The 24072-nt window shown below is 47.2% G+C and overlaps 1 protein-coding gene across 1 annotated transcript in view; it reads left to right on the forward strand.

Annotated features, from left to right (window-relative positions):
• dab1a (DAB adaptor protein 1a) overlaps nt 1-24072 on the forward strand; it is a 268746-nt gene that overhangs the window by 56089 nt on the left and 188585 nt on the right. The window contains exon 2 of the mRNA XM_083768179.1: nt 18473-18523. The gene's annotated coding sequence lies outside the window, so the exon portion shown is untranslated. The remainder of the gene's footprint in view (nt 1-18472; nt 18524-24072) is intronic.

The following is a 24072-nucleotide window of genomic DNA, read 5'->3' on the forward strand; positions in this document are numbered from 1 at the left end:
GACTGGGTCCACCATTTTCAATTCATCAGGACATTTAGAGACGTGCAAATAAACACTTCTATACCAGTAAGAGGGCGATAAGCGACCTCGCATGCACTGGCCATATGGAGCGTGTCTGCAGGGTTTGATGAGGCCTGTCAAAACAGGTTGGCTCCATATATGGCGATCTAAGCGTGGCAGCGGGGGCAGTGTCTTTTGAGTGTACATGAGTTTGATGAGTGCCAGGTAGGGCCGGGCCTTCATTTTTGCAGGTCGCATGTACTATGATCTCCATCCCTGATGATGTCAGGAGACCTGGGCACCATTATGGGGGCTTTCCCCATGTTTGGGGATTTTGAGTGATACACTGACGGGAAATGCACAAATGGGAAAAAAAACATATACAATACAGTAAGGGGAAAATGGGGACGGGCCAGTTTCGAATATCCGTCCCTATAGGTTACTTGAGGGGGTTCCAAATGGAACCTCATATCCTTCACTCATCTCCTTCTCTCTCTCCGGTCACCATGCATGTCTTTATCTCAGTATTGGTTTGACCTTTTGCACTCACAGTACCCCCCTGAGGGCCCTATTTACTTATTCAACCGGTCCCCACACACACACACTATGATATAACATAATAATAGTGTTATTTCAAGAGCATGGTCAGTGACCCCTCTAAAAAGGGAACCCTACTGTTTTAGTGTAAATAAGCGTAATAATTCACACATGCACGCACACACGCATGCATGCGCACACATACACACACACGCACGCAGTTGCACACACACACACACACACACACACACACACACACACACACACACACACACACACACACACACACACACACACACTAAATAATTTACTTCAGCTGTGAGAGACGTCTCCCCCCGGCATGAATAAGTAAGCAGTATATCGTCACTGTCAGGTTGAAACCTCTTATATCCATATGTGTGTTTTTCCATAAATTATAACGTCCTACTTGATCATACTATAGTGTTACCTAAAAACACTGTAGATCTGCTACTGTTGATGCTTTTGAATTTGATTCCTGAAAAGTTGTAGTTTAGGAGATTTCCACCTGAAGGAGACGATTATCTTACTGTGTATTTTTTTTACATCATACACGATCAATCCTGTGTGATGAAGTGTGTTATAATTAACAATAAATAAACCATAACTAGAAAAAGTGCCCTTCTGGGCACAGGTCTCCACCAGGATAGGAATGTAGGACATTGCAGCTTGCCTTCATCTGGTGGTTGGATAAAAGGGCAACAAAAGTAAATCAGGATGGAGTCTGAGAAAGACCGGTTTTGTTGAATGGCTCTAGAGAGACTGTGTACCAATTTGCGTGATGTTTGGACAAAATCTGTAGGTGTACTGTGCAAAAACTTGTTTTGCACAAAGCGGCTTCCTGGTGGCGCTATAACAGACCGTTCTGGAAAGTTTGGGGCAGAGGTTCATCGTTGGCATCCAGGGAGTGTGTGTGCAAAATTTGGCATCGACCGGGTTAACGGTGGCCGAGATTAGCTGCTCACGGACACACACACACACACACACACACGGACACACGGACGGACGGACTGAGTGCAAAACATACTCTCCCCCGATGCCTTCGGCCTGGTGGAGACAAAAAGTGTAAATATGGAGACATGAGGGTTTCTGGTCGACGGCAACGATATTATAACCTCTCTCTCTCTCTCTCTCTCTCTCTCTCTCTCTCTCTCTCTCCTTGTGGCTGTGCGCTCGGACCCTATATGTTCAAATCAGATCATAGTAATAATAGTGCAGCGCTTTGCTTATACTCGTATAGTTTAACTAAATGCACTCTTCGATTTTGCTTCCGTTCAACCATTACATGGCAAACAAAATAAAACATGAACGCATCCTTTTCTGTTTTCATTACGACCACCCATACCTCTTCCTCTAATTGTTACTACTAACTGTCTCTCCACGCCTGCAACATGTACTCTGGCCTCTCTCTCTCTCTCTCTCTCTCTCTCTCTCTCTCTTTCTCTCTTTCTCTCTCTCTCTTTCTCTCTCTCTCTCTCCGGTCTCTCCTACCCTTCATGTCCACTCTTTGCTGGCAGAGCTCAGTGCTGTTTGGCAGGCTGTCAGTGGCCTTGGTCATCATCCTAGCTAACACTGTCACAGACTAGACCAAGGGAGGGTTCATCTGAGAAATATCGACTGCCAAATTAATTTGTACTGTTTTTTTGTTATCACCTCGTTGGAAGGGACGATGCACTGCACCACCTCGTTGGAAGGGACGATGCACTGCACCACCTCGTTGGAAGGGACGATGCACTGCATCACCTCGTTGGAAGGGACGATGCACTGCATCACCTCGTTGGAAGGGACCATGCACTGCATCACCTCGTTGGAAGGGACCATGCACTGCATCACCTCGTTGGAAGGGACGATGCACTGCATCACCTTGTTGGAAGGGACGATGCACTGCACCACCTCGTTGGAAGGGACCATGCACTGCATCACCTTGTTGGAAGGGACGATGCACTGCATCACCTCGTTGGAAAGGACGATGCACTGCATCACCTCGTTGGAAAGGACGATGCACTGCATCACCTTGTTGGAAGGGACGATGCACTGCATCACCTCGTTGGAAGGGACGATGCACTGCATCACCTCGTTGGAAGGGACGATGCACTGCATCACCTCGTTGGAAGGGACGATGCACTGCATCACCTTGTTGGAAGGGACGATGCACTGCATCACCTCGTTGGAAGGGACGATGCACTGCATCACCTCGTTGGAAGGGACGATGCACTGCATCACCTCGTTGGAAGGGACGATGCACTGCATCACCTCGTTGGAAGGGGCGATGCACTGCATCACCTCGTTGGAAGGGGCGATGCACTGCATCACCTCGTTGGAAGGGACGATGCACTGCATCACCTTGTTGGAAGGGACGATGCACTGCATCACCTCGTTGGAAGGGACGATGCACTGCATCACCTCGTTGGAAGGGAGGATGCACTGCATCACCTCGTTGGAAGGGACGATGCACTGCATCACCTTGTTGGAAGGGACGATGCACTGCATCACCTCGTTGGAAGGGACCATGCACTGCATCACCTCGTTGGAAGGGACGATGCACTGCACCACCTCGTTGGAAGGGACGATGCACTGCACCACCTCGTTGGAAGGGACGATGCACTGCATCACCTCGTTGGAAGGGACCATGCACTGCATCACCTCGTTGGAAGGGACGATGCACTGCATCACCTCGTTGGAAGGGACCATGCACTGCATCACCTTGTTGGAAGGGACGATGCACTGCACCACCTCGTTGGAAGGGACCATGCACTGCATCACCTTGTTGGAAGGGACGATGCACTGCATCACCTCGTTGGAAAGGACGATGCACTGCATCACCTCGTTGGAAAGGACGATGCACTGCATCACCTTGTTGGAAGGGACGATGCACTGCATCACCTCGTTGGAAGGGACGATGCACTGCATCACCTCGTTGGAAGGGACGATGCACTGCATCACCTCGTTGGAAGGGACGATGCACTGCATCACCTCGTTGGAAGGGACGATGCACTGCATCACCTCGTTGGAAGGGACGATGCACTGCATCACCTTGTTGGAAGGGACGATGCACTGCATCACCTCGTTGGAAGGGACGATGCACTGCATCACCTCGTTGGAAGGGACGATGCACTGCATCACCTCGTTGGAAGGGACGATGCACTGCATCACCTCGTTGGAAGGGACGATGCACTGCATCACCTCGTTGGAAGGGACGATGCACTGCATCACCTCGTTGGAAGGGACCATGCACTGCATCACCTCGTTGGAAGGGACGATGCACTGCATCACCTTGTTGGAAGGGACGATGCACTGCACCACCTCGTTGGAAGGGACCATGCACTGCATCACCTTGTTGGAAGGGACGATGCACTGCATCACCTCGTTGGAAAGGACGATGCACTGCATCACCTCGTTGGAAAGGACGATGCACTGCATCACCTTGTTGGAAGGGACGATGCACTGCATCACCTCGTTGGAAGGGACGATGCACTGCATCACCTCGTTGGAAGGGACGATGCACTGCATCACCTCGTTGGAAGGGACGATGCACTGCATCACCTCGTTGGAAGGGACGATGCACTGCATCACCTCGTTGGAAGGGACGATGCACTGCATCACCTCGTTGGAAGGGACGATGCACTGCATCACCTCGTTGGAAGGGACGATGCACTGCATCACCTTGTTGGAAGGGACGATGCACTGCATCACCTCGTTGGAAGGGACGATGCACTGCATCACCTCGTTGGAAGGGACGATGCACTGCATCACCTCGTTGGAAGGGACGATGCACTGCATCACCTTGTTGGAAGGGGCGATGCACTGCATCACCTCGTTGGAAGGGGCGATGCACTGCATCACCTCGTTGGAAGGGACGATGCACTGCATCACCTCGTTGGAAGGGACGATGCACTGCATCACCTTGTTGGAAGGGACGATGCACTGCATCACCTCGTTGGAAGGGACCATGCACTGCATCACCTCGTTGGAAGGGACGATGCACTGCATCACCTCGTTGGAAGGGACCATGCACTGCATCACCTCGTTGGAAGGGACGATGCACTGCATCACCTCGTTGGAAAGGACTCTTGGGAGTGAAACTTACACACTTAAATTATGAATTAACCACTTATGCCTTAGTTCAAATATTTAAGCACATCACGCTGGGACACACGTATAACAAGCTCAAGCTTCCTTCTATGCATGAGAAGTCCAAGTCGCTTCTTTTCACCTGACAGAGGGGAGATTCCCCGGTTGGACATGGCATGGGAGGAATACGTTATTCCAACCAATTCCTTTCCCTTCCATATTCCCCTCAATACTTTTTGAATACTTGAATTCATATTTACTTGAGTATACTTCCTCCACCACTGCTGAACCCTGAAACCAACCCTGCAGAAGTCTCTAGACGGGGCTACACCAGAAGTCTCTAGACGGGGCTACACCAGAAGTCTCTAGACGTAGACGGGGCTACACCAGAATGTTGCATGCAGTATAGTCGACCTAAGATCAGCAAGAGTACACATGTTATACCAACAAGAATCTGTATGAGGGAAGACCAAGGGGAGAATGAGACTAAAGCATGGGAGGACACTGGCAAAGACACCATGCAATAGTCCTGCCAGCCTATAGTGCTGTGGGTGAACACACAGGCACCGGTCACGGTCCCAATTCTGACCTGAGATCAGATTCTAAAAATGTCTTCTACATCCTGACAGTTTTCTGAAAAAGCTATGTTTCTATGTCAGTCATTCTTCTTCGATTTTTCAAAAACAGCAGACCTACAAGCTCGTAGCGCGCCACTCTGTGATTGATTGATTGAAATATCTATTAACAGTTTGTAGAATTACAGTACATTTCAAGCACAAACTCAATACAGAGACTGTTAACTGTGAGTGGACGACCCAATTAAGCATTACACTTGTTTACAACAGGGTCCACATTGTTCAATTCATCAAAACATTTAGAGACATACAAATAGACACTTCTATGTAGTTCAAGAACAGAACAGGAATTCATCATAAATAGCGGTGGCGCGCTATGAGCTTGTAGATCTGCTATTTTTCAATAGCTAAAGAATAACATAATGCTAACACCAAAAGGGGTTCCCGCCCAGAATGGGGTAACAGCTCGTGCCTTTGTAATAATCTTCTTTTAATATACATACATGCATACTGTTAGGTTATAAAGTTCAACTGGAGCCACAAACCACCAGGAAACAGGATTTCATATTATCCGGTTTTATTTTGCAGGATAATAGATAAAGGTTGACATTCATTGGGCTCACATGATGATTGCCATGATGGTTCTATAAATAAACAAAGAAAAGAGACGAATTATAATATCTTTCTATATAAACATTGAATTATAAAGTATGGCCTTTAGATCATAATGGGATTTATAATTATTATAAATTTCCTATTGCATATTCAAAGAATAATTAGCCACATATCAGTTCATAATATAAATAAGAATATTAGTTCAAATCAAATGCATAAATCTTAAATATAACCCACATCATGGAGGTGACTTACATTGAAACTAGTTCAAAGGCGCATAGGCAATCATCGGCATCATGCACACAGCTGTGTGGTTGGGGATGAAGGGAAGCATCCAGGCCTGCTTTATTGAGAGGAAGTGAGGGAGGCAGTGAGGCACTGCCACAGGTACTTCCTGAACCACTGTGGAGTCTCCTTGTGGAGCGGAGGGAAGTTGATATTACAGTTTGGGAAGTTGTATTTATACAACGTAGTTTCGGGAGAAGAGACCTCCTTCCGCTTGACCTTAACCACTCCTCCCTCATTATCAACAACTCCTCCCTCCTCATCAACTCACCTGCCTTTCATTATCACCCAGCCAATCCCTGGTGTAATCACCACAGCATAAATACACCTGCGATCTCTCAACCAAGTTGTTTGTTCTGCTCCACGACAGACCAAACATGGGTTGTGAGTACTGCACTTGTAGATCGGCTATTTTCACTATACTCTTCAAAATCGCCATCCTCCTCCACCCCAACCTCCTCCTTCCGCCTCGATTCTCTAGGAATCCAGGGGGGGCAGTGACGGAGCAGAGACGACCAGCCGCTCATTCTGAGTATAGAGCAAAGATGACCGTCAGCTCCAGAGACTACGCCCCCACCCTGAGTCTCGCCCTACCTTGGGTTCCTCACTCCACTCCATGCATTCATCTCATTCTGTTTCAATAAACTGTTAATCTTGAGCGAAGGTGTGGTCTCTTACTAAGTGAAGTGACACATATAAGTATATACATACAACATACAGTAGCTCAAGGTACCGACGAGCTGGCCAGATGTATATGGAGAACCGGGATCTGAGGACGACCCGGAGAGACGCATGTCCTCATGTGTACCGCACACATGTAGGACCACACAGTACAGAGTATATCAATATGTGTGTGTATGTGTACGTGTGGAGTGTGCATTCGTATACGAGAGGGGAGGGAGAGTGATGTATAGTGTACAGGGATGGAGGGGAAATAATATCGTTGCTGTTGGGGCAGAAACCTCTCATCTCCACATTGTATAACTGTTTGTGTTTTTTCGTAAATTAACGCCACGCTTGATCAGTGTCACACACGAAAGCATGAGAAGTAGCTGAGATCAGCTATTTTGCGGTTTCCAAATTTGAATTGAATTTGTAAAAGTAACAGTTTTGGACATACAAGGTTTCTACCTGACAGAGACGATATACTACGTCGGTATACAAGAAGAGAGGGAGGCGAAGCAGCATAAAATGTATGAGCTGGCGGGCTGCGGCGGCGCGCGTGTCTCTGGGTATCAGAGGGAGTATTTGGTGGCTGGGAGCCAGCAGCACCGTGGTGGAGTGAGATGAGGGGAGGCGTAGTCTGCAAAGCCAATAAATTACGGGCCTTCAAGCCCCACTTTACATTAATGGAATGTGCAGCGCTCGCCGCTCTGCTCTCTCTCTCTCTCGCTCCCCTCGGCTGCAGAGATTAACTCATTTTAGGCGGGAACCCCTTTTGGTGTTTTAAACATTGTGTTAGAATTTAGCTATTGAAAAATAGCAGACCTACAAGCTCTACGAGCTTGTAGGTCTGCTATTTTTGAAAAATCGTGAAAATGTGGCACAAATCTTTGAATATATATTTTAGAGCGAACATTTTTAACTAATATATTGGCTTCTGGGGAGGTCCCTGGAACTACATATTTTGAGATGGGGGTCCGTGGTCCAATACAGATAATTCTGGGGGTCCTTGACATGAAAAAGGTTGAGCATCACTGACAATAGAAACATGGGTTTTTCAGAATTTTTTTAGGATTCAGAAGACATTTTTTTAATCGACTTCAGTCCAAAACGGGTTAAAGAGCAAGGAAATGTCTGCAGACAGGTTCTCTCTCTCTCTCCACCGGGCCTAGAGAGGGAGAATGGACTTGGTCTTCTCTCACTGTGATGCGGACCCTCGAAAAAGAAAAGGAAATCACATCTCAGTGAGTCGTCGGTCCCCTAGACCTGGTGTTTCTCAACTGTTTCTGGGTCAGGGCCCGCACTTGAAAATCTGGAAAGTGTTCGTTGCCTACCCATTTGACCACGTGTCACTTAACGTCGCGATGCAATGCATTGTGAGCTTGTACAGTAGATTGGACATTTTCAAGATATTTTTAATATTTGAAATTCTACAATCTACATGACTCTCAGACTTTCACTTACAATGTAACGGAGAAGTTTTCATTGCAGTATTGATACTTTTACTTAGGCCTAAGTAAAACAATTGTGTACTTTTTCCATCACTGGCAATAAACTAGACCAGACCAGTCTACTGGTGCAGGTGATGGACCCAAGAGCCTGGGACGAGCTCAGAGTTGTCACAGTTTTTTTTTATTTTCTCTTTTACTGTAGATTCACAAGCCATTAGTCTCTCGACACTTGGCTCACACAATTTCCAAATGCTTCTGCCTAACAGTCTATACCAGGCGGCAAGCAGGCTTGATGTGAAGCCAACAAGGAAGTCATTCAAACACTGCAGTTCTCATTAATGGCCTATAGAAGGTGTCACTGTTTACACTCCTGTTGGGTTGCAGATGAATTAACATTCCATTCCATTGAATGTGTATTTGTCTGGACTTTGCACTTGGTTTCATTACCATACTAAATATTTCCATAAATACTTGTACTGTTTTCAATCGATAGTTTCAGTTCCAGTCTTCTTTCAATTACCATGATGTTCATTTTCTGTAAATTATGGTCCCATTAATTTTAAAATGGAAGGTGGTACCGGTATGCTTTTCTACTCCCTTCCAGCCTATATTGACGATATGCACATCACTGCCATCTTGCCAGCAAGGTGCTAACTAGGTGCAACTTCCCATAGACAGCCCATTCATCCAAACAGAAAAGTCCTATCTAATTGTATTAAACAACTTCAAACTCACCTGCATTGCAGCTGTACGGGAAGCTTGAATTATCCTCTTTCTATCTGCAATGTGTTTGTTTAATAAAAATCTAGCTGAGCTACTATGCTACTTTCTGTCAAGAAATTCCTTGCAGGTGATTATTTTTTAAGTGCTGGAGTTTGGAAGTGCTCGTTGACTATCACTCAACAGCCCATGCGTACCACCTGTTTTGAATTAGCACATTACTGCAGGAGGCAGCAGGAGGTTGCTTTACTGATGTGCTTCCAAACTAGCTGACAAATAATCATATGCAAGGAATTTCTTGACAGGAAATAGCTCACAACATGTCTACAGTGGATTTTTATGAAACAAACACTTAATTCAACCTTTTCGTACAGCTGCAATGTTGGTGAGTTTAACGTTGTTTAATACAATCAGATAGGACTTTTCTGTTTGGGTGAATGGACGAACAGCAATGATATCTTCACAGACTACACTACAGTCAGTACTGCAGGTTGGTTTTGTGGTACAATCCCAACCCAATCCCTGGGGGGTGGGGCTCTTAATGTGGATATATAGCATGAAGCGCATGTTCCCGTCCACGTGGGACCCACTGAGACACATTGCGGGCTGATGCTGCAAAAAAGATCTCCCACAGATTATGTTGGATAAAGTGTGCGTGTGTCAGGCGAGGCTCGCAGCGCACCCTCCCCTTAACCTATTCAGGACTGAGACCAGATTCTACAAATGTCATCTAAATCCTCCCAGTTTTCTGAAAGAATCAGTGGTTCTCAAACTATTTCATGTCAATGACCCCAAAGATTATATGTATTTGGCCGCCGACCCCATCTGAAAATATTTTGTTCCAGGGACTCCTCAGAAGCAAAGTGTTTACTGTGAAAGAATATACATTGAAAGATTTGCACCACATTTTAAAAGCTAAAAGCTTGTAGTGTGGCACTCGTTACCGCGCTATGAGCTTGTAGATCTGCTAATTCTCAACAGCTAAAGTATAAAATAATGGTTAAAAGTGGTTAAAAGCTGGCCCAGGCCGTAGCGTAACGGTCTGGGCACCGGACTGGTAATCCAGTCGCAGTGTGCTGCGGGTTCGACTCCCGGACCCGACACGGCCTTTACTGCATGTCATCCCCCCATCTCTCTCCCCGTTTCCTGTCAGCCTACTGTCTGTCCCTTCAAAAATTAATAAAAGGCGTAAGCCGCAAAAAAATATCTTTAAAAAAAAAAGTGGTTAAAAGCTAAAGTGACACAGATGCGTTCCAGTCCTACATGGGTTAAACCCCTGCTCCTTTTTTCCAGGCCCTAAACCCATTAGCCCACCATCCATCTCTCCAATTGAACTGTGCCACTGTGCCTAGTATCATTCCACGCCTGGGCTCTCCTGGCATCTGTTTTTAGTTTGCTACGCTCGTTTGACGGAATCAGATACATGTGGGAAGATTCAATTAAAAAATGCTGTTTGCCTTTTTTGCATAAGTGCTCGTCGTAGCTCACATTGCACGGTGTCCTGCCAGTCTTTTGGAAAGTGATTACACACAATTATTTCAATTAGGTGCCAGGAAGGAGCTTTGTCATCATCAGACCGTAAAGCAGGTTGTGGTGGAATGGGGGGATTCTTTCTTTCTTTCTTTCTTTCTTTCTAAACACTATCTTCACAGGTGTCTCTCTCTCTCTCTTTCTCCCTCTCCCTCTACAATCACACACTCACTTTCCTTTTTTATCCGTGTCACACTTCCAGGTACACAGAAAAGTGTGCGTCCCCTGCAAGCTGTTCTCTTCCCAGCTAATGACCGCAATCCATTTTTGGATCTATTTCTGAGACATTGCTGATGATGCTGAGGGATGTTTAGTGTAACAATGTCTGCTGGAGAGATGCATTAAACATGTATACTGTATCATATATACTAGGGGTGTAACGATATAGTAACTATCAAAATGTAAACAGCAAAGATCGTATCATTTGACTTTGTATCGTATCGTTTCACAATGTAAATAATCGGTATCGAATCGTCGTTGATTTACAGAATAAACACAAAGCGTTTAAATATGGAGATGACAGCAACGATATAGTGTTTATAGACAGAAATGGCACCTCCCATAGTGAGCGTTAGTGAGCATATAGCAAGCATAGAATAAGCTGTTTGGCATTGACAGCGAATATGTAAATGTTCACACGGGTGAAACCCACGTACTCGGCTATGCTGCTCTTCCCACACATGCGTGTTCCCTGCAAACGGGGCAACTTTTAACCCATTCTGACCTGAGATCAGATTCACACGAGGTTTCCACTGGACACACACTGGTCTGATATGATATGAGCTTGTAGATCTGCTATTTTTCAATAGCTAAAGCATAACATGATGCCGACACCAAAATGGGTGCCCGGTCAGAATGGGTTAAAATGGAAATAGACAGGCTTTCTAACGGCATATGGAAGTTATTGCCGAGAAGCATTGTTATACAAGAGACAAATAGTCGACCGCCTTGTTGATTTGGATACTCGTTTGCTTGGGACTAAGCTTACTTGTCTTGTACGTGACATGTTTGCGTGTGTGCGTGCGTGCGTGCGTGCGTGCGTGTGCTGTTTCCTATACTGGCTAAGCTGCCCTTGAGGAGTTGACTACCCTGCAGGAAGACATGGTCCCTGGGGAAGAGCCATGGCTGCACGGCTAGTATTTCTTGTACCTGGAGGGGCTCCGGAGCCGAGCAGAGGGATATATATGTACACATGCAGCATAATGAAGAACCCCACAGTCCACTGCAGCAGCACACACGTGCACACGCCAAACACACACACACGGCTTGTGTTCTCTTCATATACACACGCAGGCAGGTGTGCACGGCACTCGTGCATATAGGCGAGCTCCTGTTTGTGCACAGATATATACTGTACACAAGCATGCACTCACGTGGCATACGCGTGCGGACACACACACACACACACACACACACACACACACACACACACACACACACACACAGCATAATAAGGAGCACCATCAGTATGCTACAGGCACCGTCCCTGTGTCTACACTACATACACTCTTTCCCTACCTCCCTCTCCTCCCTCTCCTCCCTCACCTCCCTCACCTCCCTCTCCTCCCTCACCTCCCTCACCTCCCTCTCCTCCCTCACCTCCTTCTCCTCCCTCACCTCCCTCTCCTCCCTCACCTCCCTCTCCTCCCTCACCTCCCTCTCCTCCCTCACCTCCTTCTCCTCCCTCACCTCCCTCTCCTCCCTCACCTCCCTCTCCTCCCTCACCTCCCTCTCCTCCCTCACCTCCTTCTCCTCCCTCACCTCCCTCTCCTCCCTCACCTCCCTCTCCTCCCTCACCTCCCTCTCCTCCCTCACCTCCCTCTCCTCCCTCACCTCCCTCTCCTCCCTCACCTCACCTCCCTCTCCTCCCTCACCTCCTTCTCCTCCCTCACCTCCCTCTCCTCCCTCACCTCCCTCTCCTCCCTCACCTCCTTCTCCTCCCTCACCTCCCTCTCCTCCCTCACCTCCCTCTCCTCCCTCACCTCCCTCTCCTCCCTCACCTCCCTCTCCTCCCTCACCTCCTTCTCCTCCCTCACCTCCCTCTCCTCCCTCACCTCCCTCACCTCCCTCTCCTCCCTCACCTCCCTCTCCTCCCCTCACCTCCCTCTCCTCCCTCACCTCCCTCTCCTCCCTCACCTCCTTCTCCTCCCTCTCCTCCCTCACCTCCCTCACCTCCCTCTCCTCCCTCACCTCCCTCTCCTCCCTCACCTCCCTCTCCTCCCTCACCTCCCTCTCCTCCCTCACCTCCTTCTCCTCCCTCACCTCCCTCTCCTCCCTCACCTCCCTCACCTCTCTCACCTCCTTCTCCTCCCTCACCTCCTTCTCCTCCCTCACCTCCTTCTCCTCCCTCACCTCCCTCTCCTCCCTCACCTCCCTCTCCTCCTCACCTCCCTCTCCTCCCTCTCCTCCCTCACCTCCCTCTCCTCCCTCTCCTCCCTCACCTCCCTCACCTCCCTCTCCTCCCTCACCTCCCTCTCCTCCCTCTCCTCCCTCACCTCCCTCTCCTCCCTCTCCTCCCTCACCTCTCTCACCTCCCTCTCCTCCCTCACCTCCCTCTCCTCCCTCACCTCCCTCTCCTCCCTCACCTCTCTCACCTCCCTCTCCTCCCTCACCTCCCTCTCCTCCCTCACCTCCCTCTCCTCCCTCTCCTCCCTCACCTCTCTCACCTCCCTCTCCTCCCTCTCCTCCTTCTCCTCCCTCACCTCCCTCTCCTCCCTCACCTCCCTCTCCTCCCTCACCTCCCTCTCCTCCCTCACCTCCTTCTCCTCCCTCACCTCCCTCTCCTCCCTCACCTCCCTCTCCTCCCTCACCTCCTCTCCTCCCTCACCTCCTTCTCCTCCCTCACCTCCCTCTCCTCCCTCACCTCCCTCTCCTCCCTCACCTCCCTCTCCTCCCTCACCTCCCTCTCCTCCCTCACCTCCTTCTCCTCCCTCTCCTCCCTCTCCTCCCTCACCTCCTTCTCCTCCCTCACCTCCTTCTCCTCTCTCACGTTCCTTCTACGTCTCACTTTCTCTCCCTGCACCTCCCTCGCCTCCTGCTCGCCTACCCCCTTTCTTTTTTTCTGCTGTGTCCTCTTACCCTATCATTTATTTACCTTCTGCAGTCTCCATTCTCTCTCTCTCTCCCTCTCTCTCTCTCGCTCCCTCTCTCTCTCTCTCGCTCTCTCTCTCCTGTGTCTTCTGTGTCTCTCATTGCATAAAACAAAGGGGAGGTTTAGGGGGAAAAATAAATGAATAAACTAAACAGGTATACCCACTGGTATTCTGTTCTTTCTGTTGCACAACATCCCTGTTATGCTAGAATTTATACTATCATACAATGGTGTTGCATTGCTGAAAATAGCTAGGCCCTCACAGCGGCATATTGCAACGTGTTGCTTTGCAGATCTACTTATTTTCGGCACGTTTGCACTGTCCTACGATGGAGTATGTAATGCCTCTGTCAGGTGGAAACCTAGACCAGTGGGATTTCAGAAAAAAGGCCTTAGGAGATTAGAGTCATTTGGGGTTTAGGCCATTTTACCTAATTCAAGGCTGCTGAATCAGAAAAACCTAGTTCCCAAGCAAAACATTTAGTTTTTAACCTTATAATTTGCATAACAAAATGGCTGACGATTTTGATCTATCTCTTCAACAACCCTATAACAAAGCAAGCAAAACTGTCAAATAAAGTGTACATATCTATGTGCTGAGGGTCAGACAAGATACTTACTACTGTAGGCCATTGTTGGACAAAAGTGTAGACACTAGACCACGTTCATACAAGGAGGTTGATCATCACTATGTTGCTGACGCATGCACACATTGCTGTGCATCCTAACCCAGATTTCGGCATTTGCAATGACGTGTTGTGTTGTTGTACGTTGCTTGTGGCATGCACATGAAATAACTTCCAGGTACTTTATGACCAGAAAAATATTCTCTATGAGGCAATTCTCTGGGCTATATCGGTAGAAGGCGCAGTGGAGTAACTAAAAGTATTTTTTTCCCCGGTGGAAACAAAATCCTCTTTTGCTTCCACTAAGGAAAGTAGGCTTTCTAATGACACAACCCAACCCAACCCGCCTTTGTTTTGGTGAGTAGTGAAAGCGTTATTTTTATTTACACTAAAGACGAGAGGCTGGTCTGCATTCATGCGAGCGGCGGAAGTTGAGAGTAACATAGCTCTAAATGCAACGCATTAGAGCTATGGATCAGACCTCCTGTGCTCTTCCCTGCCTGATGCTTTTAGCGTGTCGTGTCGCATCGTTATTCATTTACTATCATTATTTTATTTAGGCGTCTCCACAGCCCATCTCTTCTCTGTACTCTGATTCTGTGGAACGGCAACACAGTTGGTTTTAACAACTCTCTATACTTGGTTGGTTGGCTGGAGTCCCGCAGGGCCCTGTGCCAATGATTTCTCTCTTTTCACTCTACGTTAAATGTCTTTGCTGAAAATAGCCAATCTACACAGTCTTGCAAATCATAGCTTTCTAAACCAGGCACTGAGAGCTTGTATTTTGGCTATTTTCACAATGTTTGCCTCTTTCTTCTCCAGTAAGATTTGACAATTTATTAATAAGGTCATTACATTTAAAAAAAAATTGAAATGTGCAAATACCCTGTATAATGCATGTTGATTAGTTACTGTACTGTTGAGTGAAAAACCTATTTTGCATGTTAAGCTAATCATCTGAGGACCCCCAGTTTGGGAACCACTGCTACAGTATCTCCTATTCGTCCTATATTCCCCGCTGTCTGGAGTGTTTGTATACTATAGGCATCCAAGGCCCATCAACTAGCTGCAGCATGTTAGGATAATGTCATGGCGTGAGATCCATCCATATTTGCTAATGTTGTTTTTCTCCTGCGTTTGTCTGTGCTGTATTGGAGCCATGGGACGGCCCGTTAATAGACCCGCTGAGGGCTGTCACTATCCACTCCTTCCACGTCCACCACAGTGTGTGCGTGTGCGTGTGTGCGTGCGTGCGTGCGTGCGTGCGTGCGTGTGTGTGTGTGTGTGTGTGTGTCCGTCTCGGTGGGTGTCTGATGGGAGGGTGCTCAAGTGTGGAGGACTCATCATGGGTTATTAGGAGCTCGCAGGGGGCCCATCAAGCTAGAGAGAATGAGGGGCGAGAGAGAGTGAAGGGGGGAGAGATGGTTAAGAGTGAATCCCTACTTTAGCAAAGTAGCGTTATTGGTGTTGAAGTCTGTTTTTCAAGCAGTCAGTCACCAGGACAGGCCTGTGGAACCGACTTACTGGTACTCTCTTTCCCTCCCTCCCTCCCTCCCTCCCTGTCTGTATTTCTGTCCGTCCGTCCGTCCGTCCGTCCGTCCGTCCGTCCGTCCGTCCGTCCGTCCGTCCGTCCGTCCGTCCGTCCACTGTAGTCAGGCCCATGGTCTAACTCTATCCTGTTGCATCACATCCTGGCGAGCTAGCCATATGACACCTGTTGTATTGCGTAGCATAACTCCCTCCTCCATCACATCCCCCACCTCTCTCTCTTTCTTCATTAAAGCCTGAGTCATATACTTGGCTGTGCATACGTAGGTGTCGCACGCGGAAATAAGTGATTGTCGTAGCACGACGCATTGTGGGCCTGTATCGGCTATTGTCTGTGAGCGACACAGGCACACGACCAAGTACCAATCAGGCATACGTCTTGTACGTCTAGGGCCCAAGCTTGTCACTTCTCTGACTCTACCAACAATACCCCCTCCCCCCTGCACGCACGCACGCATGCACGCACGCACGCACTCACACACACACACACACACACACACACACACACACACACATCCGCTCTTAATTCCGACAGCGCATTACTCCGACAACGTGGCTTCGTGTGTGGTTACGGTTAGGGCTATAGGGTTAGGGACAGGGTCAGTATTCGGAGGTCTGATGTAATTTTGCGCCGTTGGAATAATGACGCTGACCCGGCCATGGCCACTGCTAATTTCCCATTGTGCGTCCTCACTGCACGTGGAGGCAGATAAGGCCACATACAGGATAAGGATCTAGACAGTCTTGTACACCATGATTAATTCATTCTATATTTTACTGCCAGCCTGTGATGAATATGCACGTTAATGTTTAATGTTCCTCTATGTACAGTATACTGTATGTCTTTTATCATGATCCCAGGACACACTGTAAAGACAGAGCGCGTGTGCGCATGTTGTTGGGGAGGGAGGGCAACTAGTTACCCTACGAGCCTTATACTTACAGTACTTCAAATGTTGATGGTCCTCACAAGTATAGTACTACGTACTGTATATGCTCACGCCTGAGTAACCAGCCACGCTGTGAGTTTGTTGTTGTTTTGGTGTGTGTATCAGAGCAGTAAACAGCCATTCACTATAACAGAGTAGGACTCCGTAACCTCGGGCTCCAACACGGTTTCATCTCCCCGTCGCGCTGCACAGACAACGCCATATTTTCTGCAGTAAGTATACGAGGAGCGAGGAACAACAACGCAAGCGGCGGAATACGAATGCACTGTATTTGTATAGAATCACTTCCACATTAAACTCCCGCCTCTGGAAACAACCAAACAGTGTCTGAGATAAAAGCACAACGGAATTACAGAAATAGATAGAGAAAGAGAGCGAAGGCACCGAGTGCTTAGAGACACAATGCGAGGATAATACGAGCCCACATGCATTGAAGTGTTGTTATTGTTCGCATTAAGCGGCTTATTAAAGCGGCTATTACGAGGTTGTGGCGTAAAACGTTGTGTATTAGAATAATTTGGTGAGCTTTTCTCAAAGGCGAGATGCCCTACTTGATGAGATGAACCTACTCAAGTTCAGTGCATTGCAAAAGTGGTACCGTGGTTAAGTGTGTCTGTTTGTTTGAATGCTTTATTATAATTGTGCAAATCGTAGCCTACAGCGGTATAGTTATACAATAGTGCTAAAAGGATAACATACTCTGTGGGTTTTACAAATGAGTGAAATGACAAGAGCTTGTGACAATTTTTTTTTTTATATAATAACTATATTGGATGGAACGCATGTTCTTCTTTATATACAGTACCTCATATCTCCGATATTTACTTTTGTGATGAATGAACACCCCCGTACATCACCATACTATACATTGCAATGTTTGTGAGCCTGTACATCTGCTATTTTAACTTTAAACGTTAACGTTAAATATCACACAAAAACAATGTTGATTTATTTACTTGACATACAAGGATTCCACCCAACAGCGAGCGGTATGGTACATCCTAGCTTGATTAGCTCCCCCATCTCTCTGTCTTCCCGATAGAGAGACCTCCACTCCCTCTGTGTCGCCAATTATACTTTCCTTGAACCAGTTCTGCTCTCTGTCTCTCTCTGTCTCTCTCTCTCTCTCTCTCTCTCTCTCTCTGTCTCTCTCTCTCATTGGATGCAGTTGGAAGGCAGGTTGTTAAAGCAGGGCTGCATGGCTAGCTCCATTGAAACTGAGAAGCACATTAGCCTCTTTACGCTCACTGTGTGTGTGTGTGTGTGTGTGTGTGTGTGTGTGTGTGTGTGTGTGTGTGTGTGTGTGTGTGTGTGTGTGTGTGTGTGTGTGTGTGTGTGTGTGCATGTGTGCGTGTGCGTGTGCGTGTGTGCACGCGAGCGCCATTAGCCCCACTGTTGCAGGTAATGATCTCATCTCCCTGCTGCTGACCAGTGGCACACAAAGGCACAAAAGGACACACACACACACACACACACACACACACACACACACACACACACACACACACACACACACACACACACACACACACACACACACACACACACACACACACACACACACACACACACACACACACACACACACAGAATGAATGAAAGAGATGGGGAGCAGACTGCAGAGATTGGTTCTATAATGGTGCTGTAATGGGCTACTTGACAAGTGCTTTTTCTTAATGCTGTGTATGTTCTCTCTCTCTCTCTCTCTCTCTCTCTCTCTCTCTCTCTCTCTCTCTCTCTCTCTCTCTCTCTCTCTCTCTCTCTCTCTCTCTCTCTCTCTCTCTCTCTCTAGGTGCACTTTATCTCTGTGAGTGATATGGACACCAGGTGTGTTGAGGTACAGGTATGTATCGAATGCATACTCAGTGTGTGTGTGTGTGTGTGTGTGTGTGTGTGTGTGTGTGCGCGTGCATGCATGTGTGTGTGTCGCCAACCATTATTTTATGATTAATGACTCTTATGTAACCCCATAGTAAAGACCTGTTTACTCTGCTGGGTCTCCTTTGTACCAAGCTTCTAAATGTGGCTTCGTCAGGTCCCTTGAGGTGGGGTCCCCTTGAGGGGGCTGCAGTACTGTAACACAGACCTTCGTCAGGTCCCTTGAGGGGGCTGCAGTACTGTAACACAGACCTTCGTCAGGTCCCTTGAGGGGGCTGCAGTACTGTAACTCAGACCTTCGTCAGGTCCCTTGAGGGGGCTGCAGTACTGTAACCCAGACCTTTGACAGGTCCCTTGAGGGGGCTGCAGTACTGTAACCCAGACCTTTGACAGGTCCCTTGAGGGGGCTGCAGTACTGTAACCCAGACCTTTGACAGGTCCCTTGAGGGGGCTGCAGTACTGTAACCCAGACCTTTGACAGGTCCCTTGAGGGGGCTGCAGTACTGTAACCCTGCAGACCTTTGACAGGTCCCTTGAGGGGGCTGCAGTACTGGAACCCAGACCTTTGACAGGTCCCTTGAGGGGGCTGCAGTACTGGAACCCAGACCTTTGACAGGTCCCTGAGGGGGCTGCAGTACTGGAACCCAGACCTTTGACAGGTCCCTGAGGGGGCTGCAGTACTGGAACCCAGACCTTTGACAGGTCCCTGAGGGGGCTGCAGTACTGGAACCCAGACCTGTACCACACTGTCTGTGGCACCTGGCTCAATCCTCCGGACCAGCAGAAAACACATTTGGGTGGGGAAGTGAATGTCCACCACTCACCCCTCCCTCAACACCGCTGAAGTGTCCTTAATTGAGAAAGGCGCCGAACGTGCTGAACTGAGCTGCTCAGTGGTCGACAGCGTGCTTGCGTGCCTGCCTGTCTGACGTGTCTGTCCGTCCGTCCGCCTGCCCACCTGTCCGTTCCCGTCCGTCTGTGCAAAATCATAAGCATCCCTAGCACAAAACATATTCAGATGGGGGTCCACAACCACATATGTGTCATTTTGGGGGTCCTTGACCCACTGATCTAACCTGCCACATGGGCCACATCAGGCATTGAACTACTAGCTCATTTGTATCTGTTTTGTCACATTCAGCTTGCTGTCTCTATAACCTTTCCTGCCTATAGGCTACCGTCTTGCAGATTCAATGCGATGAATCCTCTATCGTGTTCACCTCTTTCAGATATGTCATGGCTGGGCTCTGCAGCCGCCAGGTATATAACACCTGCTATAGTAGTAGATCCAATGTGATTCAGTTTTCAATCATCAAGCCCATCCACCTGCTTCTGGAGGTGATGTGGTTCTCCTCTGAGTGGCCCACAGACGCAGTGTGGCTCACTATTTCTAGCTCTCTGTTTTTCTATTTATACCCACTGAGATGAGCCGTGAGCCCCAGGCAAGCTCTCGCTTGCCACGCACGCACGCACGCACGCACGCACGCACGCACGCACGCACGCACGCACGCACGCACGCACGCACCCGCACACACACACACACACACACACACACACACACACACACACACACACACACACACACACACACACACACACACACACACACACGTGCATGCGCTGTGAGCGAAGGGTGTAAGAGAGGTTAGGAGGTTTCGTCAGCGGAGCCTCTGAAACAGATGAAGTAATCTAATGCGGTTAGCTACAGGGTCAAGCTTCAGAACACACACAGGGGGCTGGAGACCCCCGCTGAGTGGTATTACCGGACCCTCTGCTCAGATAGAGAGAAAAACCCCTTTCTAAAGCCACATTCTGTGTGTGGGCTGTCCAGACATGTGATCGTATGTCAGTTAGTTTGTGTGTATGCTATACTCTAAAGGCAGTGGTTCTCGAGCTCTTCTGGATCAGGGCCCACTTAAAAATCTCAAAAGCATTCGCCATCTGACCACTTAACACGGCAGTGAGAGCATGTTTATTTTAATGATCAATCAATCGATTCATCATTGATCAATGAAACTCATCGCGTCTGACTGCTATTTCCTAATGAAGCAATCCCCTTTGCTGCATGGGGTTTAAGTGGTTAAATGATGTATCAGTCATACAAGGGCAATGAAAATAAAAACCAAATATGTTGTGGGGCGCGAAAAGCTCGAAACAAACTTTAATGCGGTCTATAAATATATCCAATCGACTTTCCTCCGAGTCATCATAATCTCTAATTCATCCGCAACGGAGCAGCCACTGGGTCTCATCTGAACGCCTGGTGAAACCACACAATAAACTATAGTCAACACATATTGATTGATCTGTCTCAAGAGTCTATTTGAGGGATTATTATTGTGCAAGTGCTCACCTCAAATTGATTTTCTTTGGGTCGTTTTGCTTTAATTGATGCAGGTTATAATGCTGAGTCAGATAAATTAAAGAAAGCGACATACCTGGGAGGGTAATGGCTGTTGTCCACATGGGCAAGACACACTTGGAGGATGGTTGAGTGGAGCAGTGGCTCCTTTTTTTCCCCACACTTTAGTTATGCTAATGGAAGTAATGTAACTTTCCTCTTCTATCCTGGATTTGAACCCGGTTTCCTGCATTGCGACCGAAGCTCACAGATAACTATGAAACCTTGCGTTTTTGTCACGTCACTCACAACAATTGTGAGTGACGCAATGCCCCCAGGTCACCATGACATCATCCCACTGGTCACCCCAGGCAAGGCCACAGGTGCCAAGGTCATCGTGACATCAGCATGACATCAAGGACCATATAAGATAGCTCGAACCAGTGCTGGTTGTCTCGTTAGATCCCGTGGCAGTGGTGTCCGATCCGATCTTAACCGGGATGCAGACATTTCTAGCCCAACGATATCCGGTTTGTAAAGCCAGATATCACTGAGGACATTTTGGTTGTAAATATCCTGTCTCGTCCGGAAGGCAATGGAGTCTCTCATGAGGAGCATAGCATATGCTGCTAGCTCCCTAAACCTCGGATTCTTCTTATAGTTCACTAGATGCGTGTCATCGTACGTAACACCATGACGATGCCAGGTGTATATATCCATATATGAGGTTTCTACACTAGTCTGATGTCAGCGCATGGATATCGCTGACATCATGGATAACCTGGATAACCTATAGCTCCATACATGGAGCTATAGGTTGTCTCCATATATGGAGCTCTAGGTGAAATTTCACCTTGAGCTCCATATATGGAGACAACCTATAGCTATAGCTGATGCCCACCATGCCAAAGCGCTCGTCCAACAGTCTGCCGTCAACGAGGCAGACAGTACACATTAAGTTGTTTATGTTTTGTCATTAAACGTAAAGTAAATTGGCTGCTTCAGCCCGTAGGATTATGTGCAGTGACAAATATTACTCTACCTGCCCAGCTTCCCTCCCCCGAACACGGGCCAATTGTGCAACCCCCCCCTCCTTATGTAGATACATTTTTATTCCAAAGAATAAATAATAAAAGAATACACCCACAATGCCTGGAGAAGGTCATCAGTGACCGACGTGCAGTTCGGCAGTGTGCAGGCGTATTCTTGTATTATTGAACTGTACTTGTTTGCCTATAATATAGCAGGTGCATATTATGATTGATTGATTGATTGATTCTTTATTGCAGAATCCATATCACAGTACAGTACAACAACACAATAGATAAAAAGAATAATAAAGTAGAAAGAAATATGCACCTGCTCTTAAGCTTTTATTAGGTGTGAGAACATTTTTCTCTATTCTAAAGAATTGTAAATGGTTAAAGTAAGCAACATTTACAAGAACTAACTGAAAGACTAGACAAGAATAACCATGTCCAAATAATAATAATAATAATTGTAACTGCCATTTTTTCCACTTTCCAGTCTCCTTTGCAGTTACCGAACCTACAATAATAGTTCCACTGCTACTGTTGGTTGCTGCATGTTTAACATTGAGCTCCAAATGTCAAGCCCTGTACTTTCCTCACAGCAAAGTAATTTAGGATGTCTTTAAAAGTCCCGTTTCTGGCCAGGTTGATGTTCTAGTCTAAACTATGACCAGCATCCGCTTTGCGAACCTGTGTAACGTCTCCTGGAACAAGTTGTCTTTATGAGCTTTATTTTACTGAAGCATCACGTGACACACCAAACTATATTTTCAAAATTAGAAAGTAGTAACAGTAGAAATCAAGATGTTTTATGACTCACAATTTCTATATATAAGGTTATCGCAAATAAGAGTTTTTGTTAGTGCAGCAAATGTTACAGGGCCCCAAAAGGCCCCCCTGTGTTCCCGTCTTGTTTGCAGCCTTGAGCATAAATGACATTTAACAACATTTGTATGGAGTTTTTGACTCTGTCAACACAGAGCAAACACAATTGATGTTATGCCTTCAGTATTTAATACAGTGTATATAACAATGTCTCTGGGTCTCAAGGTTTCCCACTAGAGCTCTCTCCTGAACCCTAGAGCAATGACTCACACAAACTTTTATTTTTCTTCAGTTCACCCTTTCCCTGAATTCTGAATTCAAGTACACCCTTTACCCGTCTACAACATTTTGCTTAGACAATATTGACATCAAAAGTCCAGTTTGTATGCCAATTTATTCATATTGACATACAGTAAATAATAATATCAGCATAATAATAAATAAGTATTGATTTATATTCAGTAACCAATGGGCCAGTGACACCCAGCAGATCAGCAGGTAGGTACAGTACACATTACGTTGTTTATGTTTTGTCATTAAACGTAAAGTAAAATACATTCTTCCAGTTTGCACTTTCTCTCACATGCCCTCTGTAGTACATCTAACAGTAGTATTTTCAAAACACTAACATATGGACCTGTGGTGTGGACCCCCTTGAAAACGAGATCATTCATCTCAAGGGTTATTCCCAGGCCTTATCATGGTCAGTAATAACACCTGAGTGCAGTCAGGAGTAACGTACTGCAGATCATCTTGGCATCACTTCATACCCATCATGGATGATTTATTAAGCTGCACTTCACGCAATGCTTTTGGTTGTACATGTTCCTCTCTGGTTAGGACCAGGTGTTGTTTGTACATGTTCCTCTCTGGTTAGGACCAGGTGTTGTTTGTACATGTTCCTCTCTGGTTAGGACCAGGTGTTGTTTGTACATGTTCCTCTCTGGTTAGGACCAGGTGTTGGTTGTACATGTTCCTCTCTGGTTAGGACCATGTGTTGTTTGTACATGTTCCTCTCTGGTTAGGACCAGGTGTTGTTTGTACATGTTCCTCTCTGGTTAGGACCAGGTGTTGTTTGTACATGTTCCTCTCTGGTTAGGACCATGTGTTGTTTGTACATGTTCCTCTCTGGTTAGGACCAGGTGTTGTTTGTACATGTTCCTCTCTGGTTAGGACCATGTGTTGTTTGTACATGTTCCTCTCAGGGTAGGACCAGGTGTTGGTTGTACATGTTCCTCTCTGGTTAGGACCAGGTGTTGTTTGTACATGTTCCTCTCTGGTTAGGACCAGGTGTTGGTTGTACATGTTCCTCTCTGG

Source organism: Protomyctophum parallelum (assembly GCF_964188405.1).
Source record: "Protomyctophum parallelum genome assembly, chromosome: 6".
Lineage (NCBI taxonomy): Eukaryota > Metazoa > Chordata > Actinopteri > Myctophiformes > Myctophidae > Protomyctophum > Protomyctophum parallelum.